This window comes from Melozone crissalis, unplaced genomic scaffold (genome assembly GCF_028551555.1).
Source record: "Melozone crissalis strain CALT ecotype California unplaced genomic scaffold, PUWL_Pcris_2 ptg000247l_1, whole genome shotgun sequence".
NCBI classification, from domain to species: Eukaryota; Metazoa; Chordata; class Aves; order Passeriformes; family Passerellidae; genus Melozone; species Melozone crissalis.
Genome location: NW_026536006.1, coordinates 359,633 through 378,740, shown reverse-complemented (window position 1 = coordinate 378,740; position 19,108 = coordinate 359,633).

Genomic DNA, 19,108 nt, shown 5'->3' with positions numbered 1-19,108 from the left:
TGGGCTCTAGACAAGGAAGTGGCTGTGTCAGATCAGAATTGCTGTGAACCCTGAGCAAGGCTTTGATCATCAAAGGGATGCACAAATTAAGTACCTGCAGCTTTGATTTCTCTCTTTCACTGCTCCTTTTATTTTTTTTATATTTTTTTTTTAAATAAAAGCAGCCACGACCATCCTTGGAAGGGACCTGCAAACACCTGTGGATGTGCAGAAGGGCTGGAATTGTTTCCTTGCCCAGCTTTGGCCCATCAGCTGCTTGTAAAGGGATTTTTTCTCTCTGTTAAAAAAGCTTTTATGACACTCACCCAGTGTTTAATACAATTCCAGTCTCTGATTTTGCCATCTGCACATGAAATGCAGAATCCCCCAGCAGCACAGGTTGATGTGACCTCGGGATGTGCTGTGTGATTGCAAATGGTGGGGAATAATAAATAAATAAATAAACTGAATAAACTTTTGTGACATTCTCTAAGGTAAATTCAAAAGCAGCCCTGTTGTATTTGGGATTATTTAGAACTCTCTGGAACATTCCTGGGAGGGAAAAGCAAAATGTCCTGGGAGGGAAACACGAAGTTCATTTCTGGTTTTCTGTTTAATTTGTAACAACCAAAGTAATTTCTAGCAGTGTCAGGGCAATAATAATTCTAATCTCACTTTGATCGTGTTTCTAATTAGTATTTTAATATTGCAGAGATCAAAGGTGCCTCCATGCAGGTTTGCTTGAGAATATGGTAAGATTTTTTATGCTTAAAAAAAGCCCTATAGAATGGAGATACTGCAGACCTAGAACTTAAAATTATTAACAACCAAACATTAAATAATATAAAAATAAAAGTGATGCTCCTTAACTGAAATAATTTTAATTATTGTCATTTTAAATCATAATATAAAAGAAAATCACCTTGTTAGGCTTTGCTGGCTGACACTGAGTCCTCCCTTGGTGCAAGGTCTGGGGAGGATTTTGTGCTAAATCACATTTGGGATTTGCTCTGTGGTTTTGTGCTGTTCTCCTGCACAAGGTTAAAGACTCCCAGCAATAATTATGTTTCTAATCATGTGAGTTTTCAGTAGTCTCAGAAAAAACCCATATTTTAATGCCTTTGCTTTGTGACAGAGTTTCAACATTCTTTTGAATACAGAAAAAATTAATAACTTCCTTTATTTTTAACAATATATTTTTGATCTTTGAGAGTCTAATCTGAATTTCTGCCGGTGCTCAGAAATTTACTCAGCTGCATCACTCCTCTGTCATTTCCATTGGTCCTTTTGGGGCCAGTTCCCAGATTTTGACACAATCCAAATCAGAATTTCTGTCCCCAAGAAAACTTCTGTTCTTGGAAGTGGAACCCCCAGTTTATTCAAGTTTTCCTGGATTGCAGAGCCCCAGATCTGGAAATTCAGAGGGGACTGTGTTTGCTGGTGCTGCCTGACCATGAAGCACTTAAAAAAATTAAAAACAATTTTTAAATTTTTTTTCCTGGTAGAAAGTGCCACAGGAAGTTTCCATTTTCCATCTGTGATGTGCTACCATCCTTTAAATAAATAATGACAAGGAAATCACTCAGCAATGGCCAACATGGCTCCTCCTTGGGCACCCAAAAATGTCCACTTTTATTCTAATTATTTTTACTATTTCTGCCTCAAAAATTTTGGGACATGGAGTAGTGTAAGTAGATTTTTTTTTTCCACATAATTCTCCAATCTGTGTGTGGGGTAATGCAGATTTCAGTGACTCTGTTTTCTCTGTGGATCCCTTGAGCAGAGCAGAGCTCCCAAACCAGCCCAGTTGGTGTCAAAATTATTTCCCCAATAATGATTTTACTGCACTAAAACTCACTGCCCTTTGTTTTGTTGTTTAAATAAAACGATAATCTTCACTTGCATAAGACCTCGGTGGCTTGGAAACTGAAGTTGCAATGTTTGGAATTCAAAATCAGGCTCAAACTGGCTGTTCAAGTGCAGAAAAACTGGACATTTTTTCCTTCCTAGAGAGGCAGGGATGACTGCAGAGGGTAGATTTCATTTAAAAGGGAGGCTGGGGAGAAGCCTTCCTCGCCAGAGTCTGCATTTCTGGCAAACATGTCATTCCCCTGCTTGTTTATCATCTCCCCTTCATAAATGTCAAGTGTAACAACAAAAGGCTTTAATAAACTTGTCAGGATTGTTTCATGCCAGATTGTGTGAAAAGGTTATGGATAATAATAAAAAACAAGACCTGAAACAAGCCTGAATTCAGCTCCAGGAGGAGCCTTGGTCTCTGTGTCTCTCCTGAGAACTTTTTGTGTTTCACTGCTGCAGTTGGAAAAAGGAAAATTTTTTTTTGTGCTGTGCATTAAACCCTACATCAGAACCACATACGTGCACATGTTACTGAGCAGAAAAAAGGAGTATTTTAAGCCAGGCATTTCAGGCCTGATGACTCAATTTGAGGAGCTGGTGACAAGCTCCCTTTCTGAGATGTCAGATAACAAGAAATAACCTGGCACCTTCCTGCTCACTGAAATTTTTATTTGTGGGGTTTGTTTTTTTTGTGTTGGTTTTTTTTTAAAAAGCCAGCAAGGATCAGAATAGGTTTTTTGGCCCCAGTTCAGCAAAGCACTCGCCTCAGCGCTCAACTTTAACTGGTTCTGTGCAATTTGTTGCTATTTATTAAAAGCACAGAATACATCTTATCACTGAGTGAGCTGCTGTCCTCCCACGCTGCCTCCACCGCATTTAATTCCCCCTTTCTCCATCCCCTTGCATAATCATTCCATTAGGATGGCTCGGGAGAGGAGGAATTGCTTTCAGATGCTCCTGCTTGACCAGTTTCTGTCTGAATACTCAGCTGGGCACCTGTGGGAACCCAGGACATCCCCAGGATGGCCAGGACCCCATGCCATGGGGCTCAGAAGAATTTAAAATTAAAAGAGAGGGCTATACCTTAGAGGGGGATCTTTGGGATCAGGTGTTCTGGGAAGTCTGAGCCTCTCAAGTACCTCAGAAATGGGGGAAACCCCCAAAATTCAATAAGAATTAAAAATTGAAAGGGAGGGTTATACTTTAGAGGGGAATCTTTGGGATCAGATGTTCTGGGAAGTCTGAGCCTCTCAAGTACCTCAGAAATGGGGAAAAAACCCTAAAATTCAATAAGAATTAAAAATTGAAAGGGAGAGTTATATCTTAGAGGGGAATCTTTGGTATAAGGTGTTTCCAGAAGTCTGAACCTCTCAAGTACCTCAAAAATGGGGAAAAACCCCCTAAATTCAGTAAGAATTAAAAATTAAAAGGGAGGGTTATACCTTAGAGGGGAATCTTTGGGATCAGGTGTTCTGGGAAGTCTGAACCTCTCAAGTACCTCAAAAATGGGGAAAAAAACCCTAAATTCAGTAAGAATTAAAAATTGAAAGGGAGGGTTATACATTAGGGGGAAATCTTTGGGATCAGGTGTTCTGGGAAGTCTGAACCTCTCAAGTATCTCAGAAATGAGGAAAAAACCCTAAATTAAGTAAGAATTAAAAATTAAAGGGAGGATTATTAATTAGAGGGGGAATCTTCTGTATTAGGTGTTTTGGGAAGTCTGAACCTCTCAGGTACCTCAGCCAAGGGGGGAAAAACCCAAAATTCCAAAAGAATTAAAAATTAAAAGGGAGGGTTTTACATCAGAGAGAAGTCTTTGGGATCAGGTGTTCCCAGAAGTCTAAACCTCTCAAGTACCTCAGAAACGGGGAAAGAAAGAAGGGAAATGTGGCTGGAAATTGGGATAAAATGGAGGCTGAGTTCTCCAAAAATTGGAGAGATCCCAGGGGATGCCCCATGGCCTCTGCCTTGATTGGAATAAAGTCAAAAATGACCAATTCCCCTTATTTGTCAATTCTGGTAGAAGTCAGAGCAGTGGATCCTCTACTGATCTTTACCTTGAGCCTCTAAAATGAAACGTGGTTATTAAGGAGTTCCCTGCCTGAGTTGGGACACCAGGGTACAGGGAACAAACTGGGAGTAAGGAAAAAACCCCAAACAATTTTATTGTATCCAAAATATGACCAACAGGTTAATCTGTGAGGTGTAAAACTTGCATAGAAAGCTGGAATCTGGTTCTGGAACAGATGCAGCCCAACAGCAAAATAAGAGGCTTTAATAATGACATGGGTTTGAAATGAAAAGGATTAGTTGGGTTTGCAATAAAAGCTAAAGGGAAAGAAGGAGCGTGAACAAAACAAAATAATTTTGGGAATGGGGGAATAAAACCCCATAAAGCTGTTTGGAGAAGGGAAATTGAGATTAGCCAAGGCTGTGAAAATCACAGTGAAATCTCAAATACAATAATGAGGGAGAGAGAGCTGATTCTGTGCTGTTTGCTTGTATTGCCTTCCATTTCTAAATGTGCTGGATGAAAGGCATGAAAAAGGACAAGTGTGAAAATCAAAACTAATAAGGGAAATTAGGAGGGATTAACGAGGAACATTTCAGAAATTCTTTCGCTGCCCTTGTTTATTGATGAGCATTTAGGAGTTCCCATGGCAGCTCCATGATTTAGACCCTGACAAACTGTAAATGTTTTATTTCCTGAAAGGAGAATCTGGGAGGAATTTTCCTGGGGGTTTGTCCTTCTGCTGAGGCTGATCCTTAGGGAATCCTGGAATGGTTTGGGTGGGGAGGGACCTCAAAGCCCATCCAGTGCCACCCCAGCCATGGCAAGGACACATCCAACTGTCCCTGGTGGCTCCAACCTGGCCTTGGGCACTTCCAGGTATCCACAGCTCCTCTGGGAATTCCATCCCAGCCCCTCCTCACCCTCACAGAAAAGAATTTCTTCCTAAATTACAGAGATTTATTAGTATAGGAATGTGCTTCTTGTTGATGGAGTAACAAAACTCTCCTTTGTCCCCTTAAAAAGAAAAAGAGCCCAGAAGTTTCTCTGGTCAATGAGGTGAAAAGGCATCTCACAGGACTAGGGAGACTTCACATTAAAGTTAAGGACACCCAACCGAACAGGAGCCAAAAAGTCCCACCTGAGCAATTCACTAGAAAAAGAAGAGAACAAAGAAACAAATTGCTTTTGTGAGGTGTTTTACCAGGAGCGAGAACCTCTTGCACCTGGCTGGGTTTTTCTCTGTAAAGAGTTTTGTTATTTTGCCTTTTATTAAAACCTTTTTGTTTCCAACACTGCCACAGAAGCCGTCCTGCCTGATTTAATGCCTTCTGAGGTAGCTGAGCTGTCTTGGGTCTGAAATAGATCTCCAAGATCTTGTGAGACCTGGCTGGAGGAGACCCATATTTCATATTAGTATTAGTATTAATGTAAAGTGTGTGTGTGTGTGTGTGTATACATATATATATATATATACACACTTTACATTAATATGCATTATGTATACATTTGTATAGATATAAATATATTAATATATATATATTATTTATACATTTATATATATAAAGTATATGTATAAACTTTATATATATATAAAGTGTATATATATATATATATACACACTTTATATATGTATAAAGTATTAATTAATTAGTATCCAATTAGTATTAATGCTGAGGCTGTTATCACTGTCACTCATCACTTGGTCAATATATATTAATATATATTATCTTTACATATTAATATTAATAAATATATTATTAATATATAATACAATATTATTTAATATATATTGATGTATTATTTATTAATTATATATATAAAATATATATTATGTATACATTTATATAGATACTTTATATATATTTATATATATATTTATATATACTTTATAGATATATATACACTTTATATATGTATAAATTATTAATTAATTAGTATCCAATCAGTACTAATGCTGGGGCTGTTTTCACCATCACTCATCACTTGATGAGGACTCATCCATTTAAATCCTCTCTCTGTCCTGTTCCTTGGCTCAGTTGTGCTCCCTGATTATCCACCAGATCCACACTGGAGGCTCTGACTTCACAAAATTTGGATTCTGAACTTCCTTCCCGCGTGAGGAGAGATGGCTGCAGAGTTTCTCGGTGATTTATACCCAGAAATTTTTCATCAGGAAACTCTGGAGAATTGTTTTAGCCCTCTCACACCTCCCTGATTCATCTTTCTCTGGGAAGTCATTTCGGGGAGGCCGAATTGCAGAGAGATGCGGGGAGGAGCGGGTGTTTGTGATGGGAGCATTTCCTGGTACAGATAATGCTGCAGCTGTAATTCTTGGTGATAGACCAATTCCAAATCCTGGTATCTCCTCTTTCAACAGGGGATGAGGGCTCCGCTTCTGTAAAACATAACAAATCTCTGATGTCGTGATTGGGGATAATTTAAGGGTTTTACCTCTTCTAACGCTTGAGAGAACTGAGATTTTCAGTTTTCCAGGCAGGTTTGTATCATGACAGGGAAGATGCATCTGTTAGCCAAAAACTTGGTTCGTGTTTTAGACACAAAACAGGAATTTTATTGCTGAAATTTCTTTTACTGGGCTGCAGGTCCATGAAAGGATTTGGATAAATTTTGCACAGTTCTTTTTATTAGTAATAAAAATTATACTCAAGCAGCGATTGAGTCGGAAACTGGAAGCAGAGATTTTAAACACAATTATCTTAGTGCTCATTGTAAACACTTGGGGTGCAACAACCCTGTGTGGGCTTTTTTATGAGTCGAAATGAATCCTTTAATTTAAGTATTGTAAGTAATTTGAAGCGTTGGTGACTTGTGCACAGTAAAAGTTAATGATTCCTAAATATTAAAATATGGGTTATAAAGAGATTTGGTTTAAATTGTAGAACATGCCCTGGCCATTACTGACCTGGAGAGTGACATTGTCATTAGTGACTTAATTGGCACAGCTTGGGCAGTTTGTCCTGGTACCATTTCTTTTGAAGATGTGGCTGCTCAGTGTTTTCCTTCAAAAGAAAAAACCCACTGAACATCCAGCAAAATCTGTTTTTGTCATTAACAGAAACAGCAAAGTTAAAACACGCTGTTAAATATCCAATAAATCTTTGGCCTCTTTCTTTTGACCCGATCAAAGGCTCTGTAGTGATACAACTGCAGCTGATAATTTAAGAAAATGTCTTTTATTTTCTGCTGCCAGTCCTGGGGACAATGGCCCTGTGCTGCAGATCAATAGATATTTTCTTGCAGGGCTGATTTAGCTTTGACTGGAAAGGAAAGCAATTAAGTCAGGCAAGGAAGGGTTGGAAATGTGGAGATGAATTCATAGGGGTGGCAGCTTAATGACCTACTTTTGGTGATAGTATTGAAATTTTAGCATGTTTCAAGTAAATACCAAATGCCAGCCAAACAGTTACCATAGTAATGATAAAGGAAATGGAATTGCAGTCAATCAAATGAATATTCAGTTGATGCAGTTAATTTGCACAAAGGTGCTCTCGTTTCAAACCTGTGTTTTACCACGTCCAAGCGGGGATTTTTCTGCAGTTGGCAAAACATTTCTCGTTCTTCAGGACTTTTGTTGTGAAAATTCCATTGTGGAGCACTGGGCTCCACAATGCTTGAAGTGTTGAAGTGTTCAGTATTTGTTTATTTTCCAAATCTTTGTGAAGGTGGATATTCCAGCCAGTGGGAAAAGCCTGGCCTCATTTCTTTGGAGGAAAGCTGAGTGTCTCTTGTTTCCTGATGCTCCTGCCACGTGCAGATTAAAAGTTTTATTTATTCCAATTGATTTGTTCAAGATTTCCCTGGAAATTTCCTGCATCATCCTGGTCAGGATTCTATTCTTAAGCTTGCATATTCATATTTTTGGGGAAATGTTTATCTGGGCTTAAATATCCTCTGTTTAAAAAATGATGCAGAACAACTTAGAGGGGTTCTTGAAGACACAAAAGGGACAGAGAAGTGCTGGTGAAAATATCACTGTGGTCCTTAAAACCAGTGGATTTTCTCAATGATTTCTACTAATGAGAAATATTTATTTCCATTCCAAAAGGAATGCCACTGCTGCTGCCTTCAGAATGTCCTTGAGTATGTTTTCAGTGTGACTTTAATCAAATGTCATTTTAACTCCAGTCCTGTGCTGCAAATCTCTGGTGAAATTCTATTAATTTTCAATTAAACTTCAAGTAAACCAATTAGCATTCTCATTTCTACAGAGCAACAAAGGCAGAATCTGTAATGAGCCTTTCCAGTTGCTCACAGAGGAATAAATGGTCTGGATGGATTTCTCCAGTGTGTATCTCTGGGAAACTTTGTCAAGTATATTACCTTTATCATCTCCTGCTCTGCTTCAGGCTCTCAATTGGCTTTCTGGTGGTGTGCAAAACCATCTTCAGCCCCTTCCTTCCATGAGCTGCGTTCCAGAATTCTTTGTCTTCACTGGAAATCTTTAACCTTGCACAAAAGTGCGTTTTTATCAAAGTCAGAGTTGAGGCACTGTGGAAACCTCCTTGTCCTGAGGACAGCTTCAGGACCCAGGAACCTTCCTTGTCCTCAACAGCCTCAGGACCTCAATTTGATGGAGAAGGAATTTTCCTTTTTCATTCTAAATACACAAATGGAAGCATCTGGTTTATCCCAGCTCCAACCCAGCTTGTTGTGCCTCTCAACACCACAGCCCATCATTAAAGGTTGATTCTAACTGGCACCAAATTAAGTGAAATTCCCTCCCTTGAGACTCAGATCCAAAGATTAAGGAAAAAAAAAACCAAAAAAAGGAGATTTCACTGTTTGTGTCGGTGTTCACAGGGGTCTGAGGATGAGGGAAGAGACGAGGATCTGACTCCATGTTTCAGAAGGCTTGAGTTATTATTTTATGATATATATTACATTAGAACTATACTAAAAGAATAGAAGAAAGGATTTCATCAGAAGGCCAGCTAAGAATAGAAAAAGAAAGAATGATAACAAAGGTTTGTGGCTCAGACTCTCTGTCCAAGCCAGCTGACTGTGATTGTCCATTAATTAGAAACAACCCCATGAGACCAATCCCAGATGCACCTGTTGCATTCCACAGCAGCAGATAACCATTGCTTACATTTTGTTCCTGAGGCCTCCCAGCTTCTCAGGAGGAAAAATCCTAAGGAAAGGATTTTCCATAAAAAATATCATGGTTACAGCTGTTTACAGGTGCAAAGACGTTTACAAGGCTCCTAAACAAGTCTCGGTGGGATGTGCAGCTTCTTATGGCACCTGGCTCTTTAAAGTTCTATTTCTCTGCTCTCTCAGGAACCCGAAACCTCCTGAACAGGAGCTGCTGGTGCAGCAGGTGGAGTCCTGGCTGTGTTTTGCTGAGCTGGAAGCCGAGCATTTTACTGCCATGGCACTTGGCCCCTTCCTGTTCCAGCCCTCACAAACAACCCCGGAGTTAAGTGGCCGGAACTTGTAGGAACAGGAGAAACCGTGTTAAATTAAATAGAGCAAAAAATGGGGGTGTTTGGGCAGCAGGAGCCTTTTGCAGCGTTGTTTGGCTGTTTGAGGAGAGAGCAGCAGGGAGGAGGAAACCCAGAGCTCCTGCTGCTGCTCCTGACAAGCCAGGGCAAGGTAACACACGGGGAGGAGGGGATCCAGGAGCAGCTGGGGGAGCTGAAAAAGCAAACAAAGCGCAATGAAAACACACAAATAAATCTTCCTGATACCCCGAGCAAAAAGCTGCACCAAAACCTCAATCTGATGTGTGGCTTGCTTGTGGAGATGGGGTGATGAGGAGGCAACAGGAGCTGCCTTCATCCCCCTGCTCCAAAAGAAAACCCTGCTGTGCCCTCTTGTATTTGTGGGGTGCCCTGATGAGGTAAGAAATGATGAATCTGACTCCATGTTCTCAGAATATAATTTATATAATATATAATAATAAAATTCATTATTATATAATTTTATTTATTTATTTAATTATATTTATTATTTATGTATTCTACTATATTACATTACATTATATTATATATATTATATTCATATTCTATTTATTTTTATATTTATTTATTACGCATTATATCTAAAATATATATTAATTATGATATGATATGATATGATATTATATTATGTATTATACTATACTAAAGAATACAAAAAAGATACTTACAGCAAGTTTAAAAGATAATAATGAAAACTTGTGACTATTGCCAGAGTCTTGGCCCTGATTGGTCAATAAGTCAAAACAATTCACATGAAACCAATGAAACAATCACATGTTGGATAAACAATGTCCAAACACATTCCAAAGCAGCAAAACACAGGAGAAGCAAATCAGATAATTATTGTTTTCCTTTTTCTCTGAGGCTTCTCAGCTTTCCAGGAGAAGAATCCTGGACAAAGGGATTTTTCCAGAAAATGTGACAGTGACAGAAGGGTCACCTCAATACCCTCCCTGCAGTGCCTGACCCAGAACCCCTTCTGCAGATTCCCTTCCCAGGAAATTGGGAATTTATTTACCTTTTTGTTCCTAAAGGAATGGATGCCTCAAGTGCACGCTGGGAGCCCATCACCTCAAAAGCAGGAAAACACAGGAGAAGCAAATCAGATCATTCTTGTTTTCCTTTTTCTCTGGGGCTTCTCAGCTACCCAGGAGAGAAATCCTGGGCAAAGGGATTTTTCCAGAAAATGTGATGATGACAGTGCCCTGGGCCAGGCTCCCCATGGCATTCCAATCAGGCAATCCCAAAATCCCATCCAGCTCTTGGAGCCCACGTGCTCACCACACTCATGGGGCTCTACTTCAGTTTTAGGCATTGATGAAAGAATTAAAACATTTATTTTGCTGTTCTCGGAGCTGTTCAGTCAGCGAGACAGAAGCAGAACAGGTTGAGCTAAAGTTTGAGGGTTTAAATGCACATTTCTCTTGCATTTCATGTTATTTTTGCTCACATAGCTCTGAGTTCAGACCAGTGAAGTGAAACACCCTGAAGTCACATCCCTGGACTGAGAACAGCCTCCTTCCTTAAGGAAGAAATTAAATGCAAATCCTTCTTCATTTTCCTTTCACGCTTGGTTTTTTTTGCAGCAGAAAAAGCAGTGCAGGGTTATTAATGCTGCAGGTTGCAGGATTGACCTTGGCTTTGACAAAAAGCCATTTTCAATTTTCACCCTAAAGGACTTTGGAAAAATCTCTGTATGAATAAGTTTATTATTTTAACAATAAGAATATGGGATGCTGTGCTGTGTGATATGAAAATTGGGGTATCCTGTGCATTTTAGCAGCTGAGCCAACAAACCCTGTGTTTGAAATTCCCTTTATTGCCAATATATTTTCAAATGCTGGCCTTGAGCAGACTGAAGGCCTTGCTGTGACCTCTGGTGTTTGGGATATTGGTAATAATAACAATAATTTGGGAATATTTTTGTGGTCCCCCTGATGAAAGCAAACGTGTAATTACAGATTTGAATTAATTATGTTGCCCTGGAGTTAAGTGAGATGCCAAAGGCTGAGTGAGTCCCCCGGGGTGGTGACAGAGCTGAAAATAAACCTCAAAATTTTCACCTCTGTGCTTTCCCCTCAGGGTTGTTGTGTCTGGACCCCACGGCCTGAGGGAAAAGGATTTTCCATGGGAAATGTGTGGCCAGTGGAGAGCTCCAGAGCCCTCAGGGAAGAATTATAAAAATTCTTTTTATAAACACACTCCTGTAAATCCACCTTTTTTTATACACTCGAGGTGACCAATTAGAGCAAACAGCCCAGCGATAAACTGCTGTAATTAGAGAAAATCAGCCAATCCACTAATTGGAGTCACAATCCATCCAGAGAATTTCTTTATTAAATCACCCAAAGACTTGCAGGAATTTCAAGGGGGAAGCCAAGGAATTTTCTTCCCCTTTACAAGGAGAAAAATTATGTGGAAGCCTAAGGGTCTGGAATTGGTATAAAGGTGAATTTTTGACACATTTTTCTTACTTCTTAAAGCAGCCACAGCTCTTGGGATGACACCTAAGAACCAGTGAACTTCTTGGAAAATTTGGAAAAGAATTTTTGTTTTGTTTATGACCCAATGGAATTCCTGGCTCGAGTTTAAACAAGTTGTGACAAATTTCAAGTGTTGATGTTCAGTGTTTTTCCCCAGCTATACTCGAAATATTATTTTCCCAGCAGCAATAATAATAGTTAATTATTATTTAACTCGGTTCTGTATTAGTTATTACTGTAATTGATCATTTGGCATAAATAAGCTCTTCATTTGCATTCCTGCAAAATTTTTGTGCCTATCCTTAACAGGAATAAAAAAAAAATGCAGGGAAGCAGAGGTGGTTGTGCTTAGCTGGAGTTATTTTTGACACAGTGTGTAATTATGGCTGTAATTCCATTTAGCACATGTGAATGCAGTAAATGAGATAAATACAGGAGTGGCTTCCCTTGTACAATGTCCCAACCTCCTGACTGGGATGGAAAAGATGGAATTTTCACTCTTCCAGGTTTGTGCTCCACTCTACAAGACCAATTTACACAATAAATTGAATTACTTCTTTAAATAAAAGAGAAAAATTTAAGATTTAGGGTTTTTAGGGAAGGAAGAGCTGTGATGTGAACAGAAATGGTGCTGCAAATGATGCTCCACTTGGCAAAAATCTGATATAAACAGAAAAGAAGTGGGGAAAAAATTGGTGGGGGTTTGTCTGGATCTTTATTCTCTTTCCAACAAAAACCAAGCCAGTATAAACACAAAGCCAAGGCACCACCAGAAATTATTTAAACTTTTATTTTCCCCTTGAAAAGCAGCACAAAAAAATTGGGAATTTCAGAGAGCTGTCTTGGAGAGTGGGGTATTCACCCAGAGAAGCACAGATAAAGTGAGGGGCTTCATTCCCTTCCTGCTCGTCGTTCTTCTTCAGGAAATTGTCATTAAATTGAGGAAAGAAAGGCCAGATTAAAGGATTATGGATCGTTTTTCCTTCTCCAAAGCAGAAGGGACAGAAGGAATCCAGAAGGTCCAAATTCACCTGAGTCTGGATCAGCTCCAGCTCCAGACTCTGCTTCAGTTGTTCATCCCAGCCTCTCATCATGCTGGGGCATTTGGAATCCCTAAAAAAAAAAAAACAAAACCAAAATACCCAAAGAAACCAAAGCAAAGCAAACCAAAACCTTGAAACCGAAGCAAAACCCAAAACCAAAAAAACCCAAAGCAAACCAAAACCTTGAAACCGAAGCAAAACCCAAAACCAAAAAACCCAAAGCAAACCAAAGCAAAAAACCAAAGAAAAATTAAACAAATCCCCCGCAAAAAAACCCCAAAACGAAAACCAAAAACACCCCAACAAAACAAAACCAAGCAAATGAAAAACCACAATAAAATAAAATTTTAAAATAAAGGAAGGAAAAAAAGTGTGTCCTGTCTTTAGTGGGATTTTGCTTGTTTACTTTTTTTTAGTTTTGTATTCAAAATTATTCGCTATATAAATTTTCACATTTATATGAGACTTGTGAGCTAACTTCACTTTGTTTTCACTTTATTTATTTATATATTATTCCCTATATAAATTTTCACATTTATTTGAGACTTGTGAGCTAATTTCACTGACCTTCTTCAGTGTCTCATCCCACACCCAGTTCCATTTAAATCAGAAGCAGAGCAGGGACATTTAAACCTTTTTATTTTTTATATATTTATTAGTGGTGAATCACTCACATCATCATTCTCTTTGTCCTTGCTTCGAGCCCATGCCAAGTTCACATGAAAATACACAGAGTTTTGGAGAGATCCGTGCTGTTCCATATTTCTCTCGTTCCCTGGGTGATATTTCGTGTTTATTTTGCCCTCCCTGTTTTTGATGTGCATCTGCACAGAGCAGCCAGCCAGTGGGGGCTGGATGTGATTTTAGGGAGAGTTATGCCAACACATTTCTTTCCTGTTTACCCAGCAAGGTTTGAGTTGCTCTGACTTCCCCATCCAAAGCAAAGGGGATAAAAGTGGGGGAATAAAAAGAGGAGGGATGATAAAAGTGCCATTTTTCCTCTTAAGAACAAAGCTGTTTCACACTCTGCCACAAACCCCTGCTTGGTAATATATTTAGGATGATTTAGGAGCGCTTTAGATTTTTTTAGGGGTGGATTGCAGGATTTCGGGGGCTCTGCAGTTTCTGCAGGGCTTTGAATAAATGAAATATTATCTCAGCTATTGTCCTCCATTACCGAACTATCAGAGCCACTCTTAACCTTTAATGTTCTTACTCTGACAGCAGCCCTGGGACTCAGACAAGTTCTATTATTCCTTTCACACACGAAGAACTGAGGAACAAAGAGGCTCAGACTGAGATTTTCTTCTCAGGCTGCTTGAGTGAGAACTCTCAATCTTTTTCTGCACAGAAGTTCGTTAGTGGTGCTTTATTAATTGGGGCAACATCTAAAATCCTCCTAAAAAATAATTAGGAATTCCAGGATGTAAGTGTGAAGTCAGAGGAAGTGAAATGATTTTGTTCTGTATGGAATGTTTTGGTTGAAGTCATTGAAATTAAAAGTATTTCTTTTTAATACATTGTACGAATTCTCTTTGCAGAAAGTAAATAGAGGCTGAAGTGCTTTTTAGAGGAACTAATTTGGATTTGGGGGATTATGTGATGTGATGACAGGAATAACAAATTGATGCATTTTCCTTTGAAATGTGAAATAATTGAGAGTGATTTTTCAAAATAATAAACTCCATACCCAGCTCAAGGCTTTCATTGTATGGCTTGAACTTTTTGCCTGTTTTTGACCCAGAAACAAGAAAACTCTGGTGTGGAGCTGGGACTCCAAACTTGGATTTTTGAGGGTGATTCCAAACTTGGATTTATTTCTGCTCCATGCTGGGGCTCTGCTGATCAAGTCACTAATTTGCCTTTATTTTCCTTTTTATCCACTAGGAGAAAAAACAAAAAAAAAGTGGGAATTGATTTCTTTATTCGCTTTGAAACCCACTGATAAATGTTGTATCCATTGACTATTTATATTATATATATATATATGTATATGTATATGTATATGTATATGTATATGTATATATGTATAGGTAAAATATAAATAATTATATATATTACTTATATATAATTATATATAGGTAACTATAAAAATATGTTATTATTATATATAATATTTTATATAATATTTTATTTATTAATACTCTAATAAATATAGGTAAAATAGAAATAATTATATATATTACCTATATATAATTATATATAGGTATAATATATAATTATTTATATTTTTATGTATTATTATTTTAATATATTATTGTTTTATCATTATATATTATTGTATATTTATATTTTTATATATATTATATTTTGAATATGTATATTTACACTGAATAATCACACAAGCAGATGTTTAATTATATTATTATATTATAATTGTATTATTATATATTATTATATTATTACATTTTTGTTTTATTATATATTATTAGATATTTATATTTATATATTTAATATTTTGACTATATATATTTACACTGAATAATCACACAAGCAGATGTTAAATAATCAATTCCACAATAATTAATTGTTATGGCTGAGGGGTTTTTTTAAGGGATTCTCAGACCAAGTCTTGGATTGCTAAATTTTCTGTTCTTGCTGTAAATTTGCAGATTGCTGTAAATGTTCTGTTCTTTGGGCTGATTTTATCTCCACTAACCTGAGCGTTTCCAGGCACAAAGCTTCATTTTCTTGGCAGGAATGAGATGTCAGGGAAATGCGTCCTGCGGGTCACCCAGGGATGACTTCACCCTCCTGCTGCCGTGACTCTGGTGCAGATGAGCCCCTGGAAGTGAGGCAGGTGATGAAATGTCCTGCTGAGAACGATTCTGGTTTTACATCATGGGGCTTTTCTTGAATTTTAGATCAATCTGGTGGTGGAGTGTCGCAGAAACCTTTTTATGGAAAATCCTTTCCTTAGGAATTTTCCTCCTGAGAAGCTGGGAGGCCTCAGGAACAAAATGTAAACCATGGTTATCTGCTGCTGTGGAATGCAACAGGTGCATCTGGGATTGGTCTCGTGTGGTTGTTTCTAATTAATGGCCAATCACAGCCAACTGGCTCGGACAGAGAGTGTGAGACAGAACCTTTGTTATCATTCTTTGCTATTCTATTCTATTCTATTCTATTCTATTCTATTCTATTCTGTTCTATTCTATTCTTAGCCAGCCTTCTGATGAAACCTTTTCTTCTATTCTTTTAGTGTAGTTTTAATGTCATATATATCATAAAATAATAAATCAAGCCTTCTGAAACGTGGAGTCAGATCCTCGTCTCTTCCCTCATCCTCAGATACCTGTGAACACCGTCACAGTGGAAGGGAGGGAAAGCCAAGCTGCTTTTGCCTGGGAGAAGTTAAAATGCTGATAATCTTGGCTGGTTTTTATCAGTGGAGATAAGAGGATTGTGTTCATTAACATTTGTGCATTTTCTCTTTCATTTGCAGCCCCTTTTGAGATGCTGAAACCCAACTTTCTCCTTACAGCTTATTCAAATAACCCACAAACTGAACTTTTCCCATCCAGGTTCTATTCCTTGCTCTTTCCTCTGCACATCCCAGCTGTGCTTCCAAATTTAAATTACACCACAGAAACGACAGAAATTTTATTGTTTATTTTACAGAAAACCAAGTCTCCTTAAGTTATATGTTACATTTCATCCTGGCCCGTGGCAGGGGTTTGGAACAAAATTATATTTAACGTCCTTTCCAACCCCAAACCAGTGTGTGATTTATGGTTCTGTGGGTAAATGCAACAGAATCTCACTTGAACGCTTTTGTTAGCACGGCCAAGGTTTGATGTGCAGCCTGCACGCTGTGTCAGATTTGTTTCCACGGGTGGCGAGGTCATTAAGCATCATCTGCTGGCTCCAGGTGAAGTGGAAGATGCTGTGAAGGTAAATAAAACCCCCTCGCTGCTCCCCACAAAAACCCACCCAAACTCTGCTGCCTGACAAACTGCATCAATGCAATCAGGCTGGCTCAGCCCTCGGAGAAAAACGGGGTTATTAAATCCCAGATTAAAGATAAGCAATTGGTGATTTTATCTCTCTCACAGACAAGATCCAATTTAGCTGATAGGGAGCTGAACCTGAAGAGAATTCTCTAAGTTGTTTATTTCCGCCAGAAATGCATCACTAATGTTTAATTTGCAAAACTTGTCCTTGCTGTGTTCCTTTTCAACCCTTTTACCTGTCAGGAAAATTATGGGGAAAATGAGAAAATAACCTGTTGTGTTTTATTCCTCTCCTGGGAAAAACCTGGGCTTGGTAAAGGTCAGCTCCAGCCACAGGTAAATAATTCCAGAAAATTCCAGAAAATTCCACATAATTCCAGAAAATTCCAATGGGCTCAAACCCTCCTGGATTTGCTGGAGATTCTCCACCGTGTGGATGATTTTCCTGTTTTTTTAAACATCTCCTGTCAAATGGAGCTTGCAAAGGACACCTGTAATCTGTAATCAAAAATTGGAGCTTCCAAAGGACACCTGGAGTCTGTAATCAAAAATTTGAGCTTCCAAAGGACACCTGTAACCTGCAAACCCACCAGGCTTCCCTAGAGCTCCCTCTGCTCTTTGGTGCTAGAAAATAAAATGGTTTTTGTAAAGCACAAGAGGCAAGGAAACGTAGTATAAATTGTATAAATAAAAGGATTAATTTTAATTTTTTTTTTTTTGGTCTCAGCAGCGAGAAATGGGATTTACCAGTGCAGTTTTCCTTCTTGTCAAGATTTGAGTGAGATTTTAATGTATTTAAGGTTTCTCTGAATGGCTGAAGGCCCACGGGAGCCACTCCTGCAGGATGCTGAGGGAACCACGGGAGATCTGCAGGCTGATTTCCACAGCATTTGGAAATTCTGATGGAAATGCTCCCTCCCCATTGCCATGGAGGAGCCCTGGGAGCTGGGAAATCATCATCCCCACAGGAGGAATTAGGAATCCCAGGGAGTGAGATCCCAGTGGAATGTCATTGTCAATCCCTGATTTCCACCAGCATTTCCTCTCCCTCTTCGTTGCCATGGAAGTCGTTTGTAAAAACAACTGTAAAAAAAAATCCCAGGTTTGGGTCTTTGTGCTGCTGAGATTTGAATTTGAGATTTGAATTTGAGGTTTGAATCTGAGATCTGAATCTGAGATTTGAATCTGAGATTTGATTTGCAAACCCCCAGGCACATCCAAATCCAGATCCAGATCCTGGCTGGATTTGTACCCCCTTCACAAAATAAATAATCCCCTCCTTCTAATCACCTTTTTAAGGTAAATTTATGCAGCATCTCACATTTTTTTGTTCCTTGAAAGAGGAATTTTCAGAGCCTGGAGAATGAAGGCTCTTGCCTGGCTTTGATGGATGGTCCTTTTATCCAGGACCTGTGCTGGTACCCGTGCACACAACATCCAAAGCATCACACACATTTTCCAATTGAATGGCTCTCCTCAGTGAAGAAAATCCATATTCTCTGCTCAACAATGTGGACCAAAAGTCGAATAAACAGTAAAAAAATAAATGGAGTAACCAGGGATTAGCAGACAGTGCATTATGTTGATTACCCACATTGTCTTCAGCTTAATAAATTCTATTTTGCTGGAAGTCAGCTCAATTGTGTGTGAAAATAGAGAAGGTGGAAAATGAGACTGAACAAGAGGGTTAAATGACAGTGTGCAGTTCCAGAGGCAATTAAAAGCCAAAAACTCCAGCCCTTGAGGAGCAGGAAAAGAGGAGGTTTTGAAGTGTAAAATAAAAGACACAATTCTGTGCTAATGTGGGAAGTTAAAAACGTCTGTCCAAGGCTCATCATTAAACCTCCAAAAAGGCAGAACTTTTTACTTGCAGCCCTAAAAAAGAGGACGGATCAGGGATTTAAACCATGATTTTGGAATGCCACTCATTGGATCCAGATTGAAATCCCTTGGATTCACCATCAGTGCTCTGTCCTCAGTGAGACCCTCCTGGGCTGTCCTAAAAACAACCTTGCAATAAAGTTTCTCGCGCTTTTTTATGTAGATAATTGGTTTTTTTACATTCTTTTCTGGAAGAAAAGAAATTTGATGGACTGTTGGTTTGTGCAGTGCCATTGGAGAGGTGGCACTGTCACCCTCCAATCCACTGTCACTTTTGGAAATCTATAAATGTTGGAGTCAGAAATTAAAAGTGCTTTTGTACCTTGAGAGACCAGGCATTTCCTACCAAAAATGGCCAAACCAGTTTGTATTCTGCCAAAATCTCTCCAAAAGGGAATGATGGAAACATGAA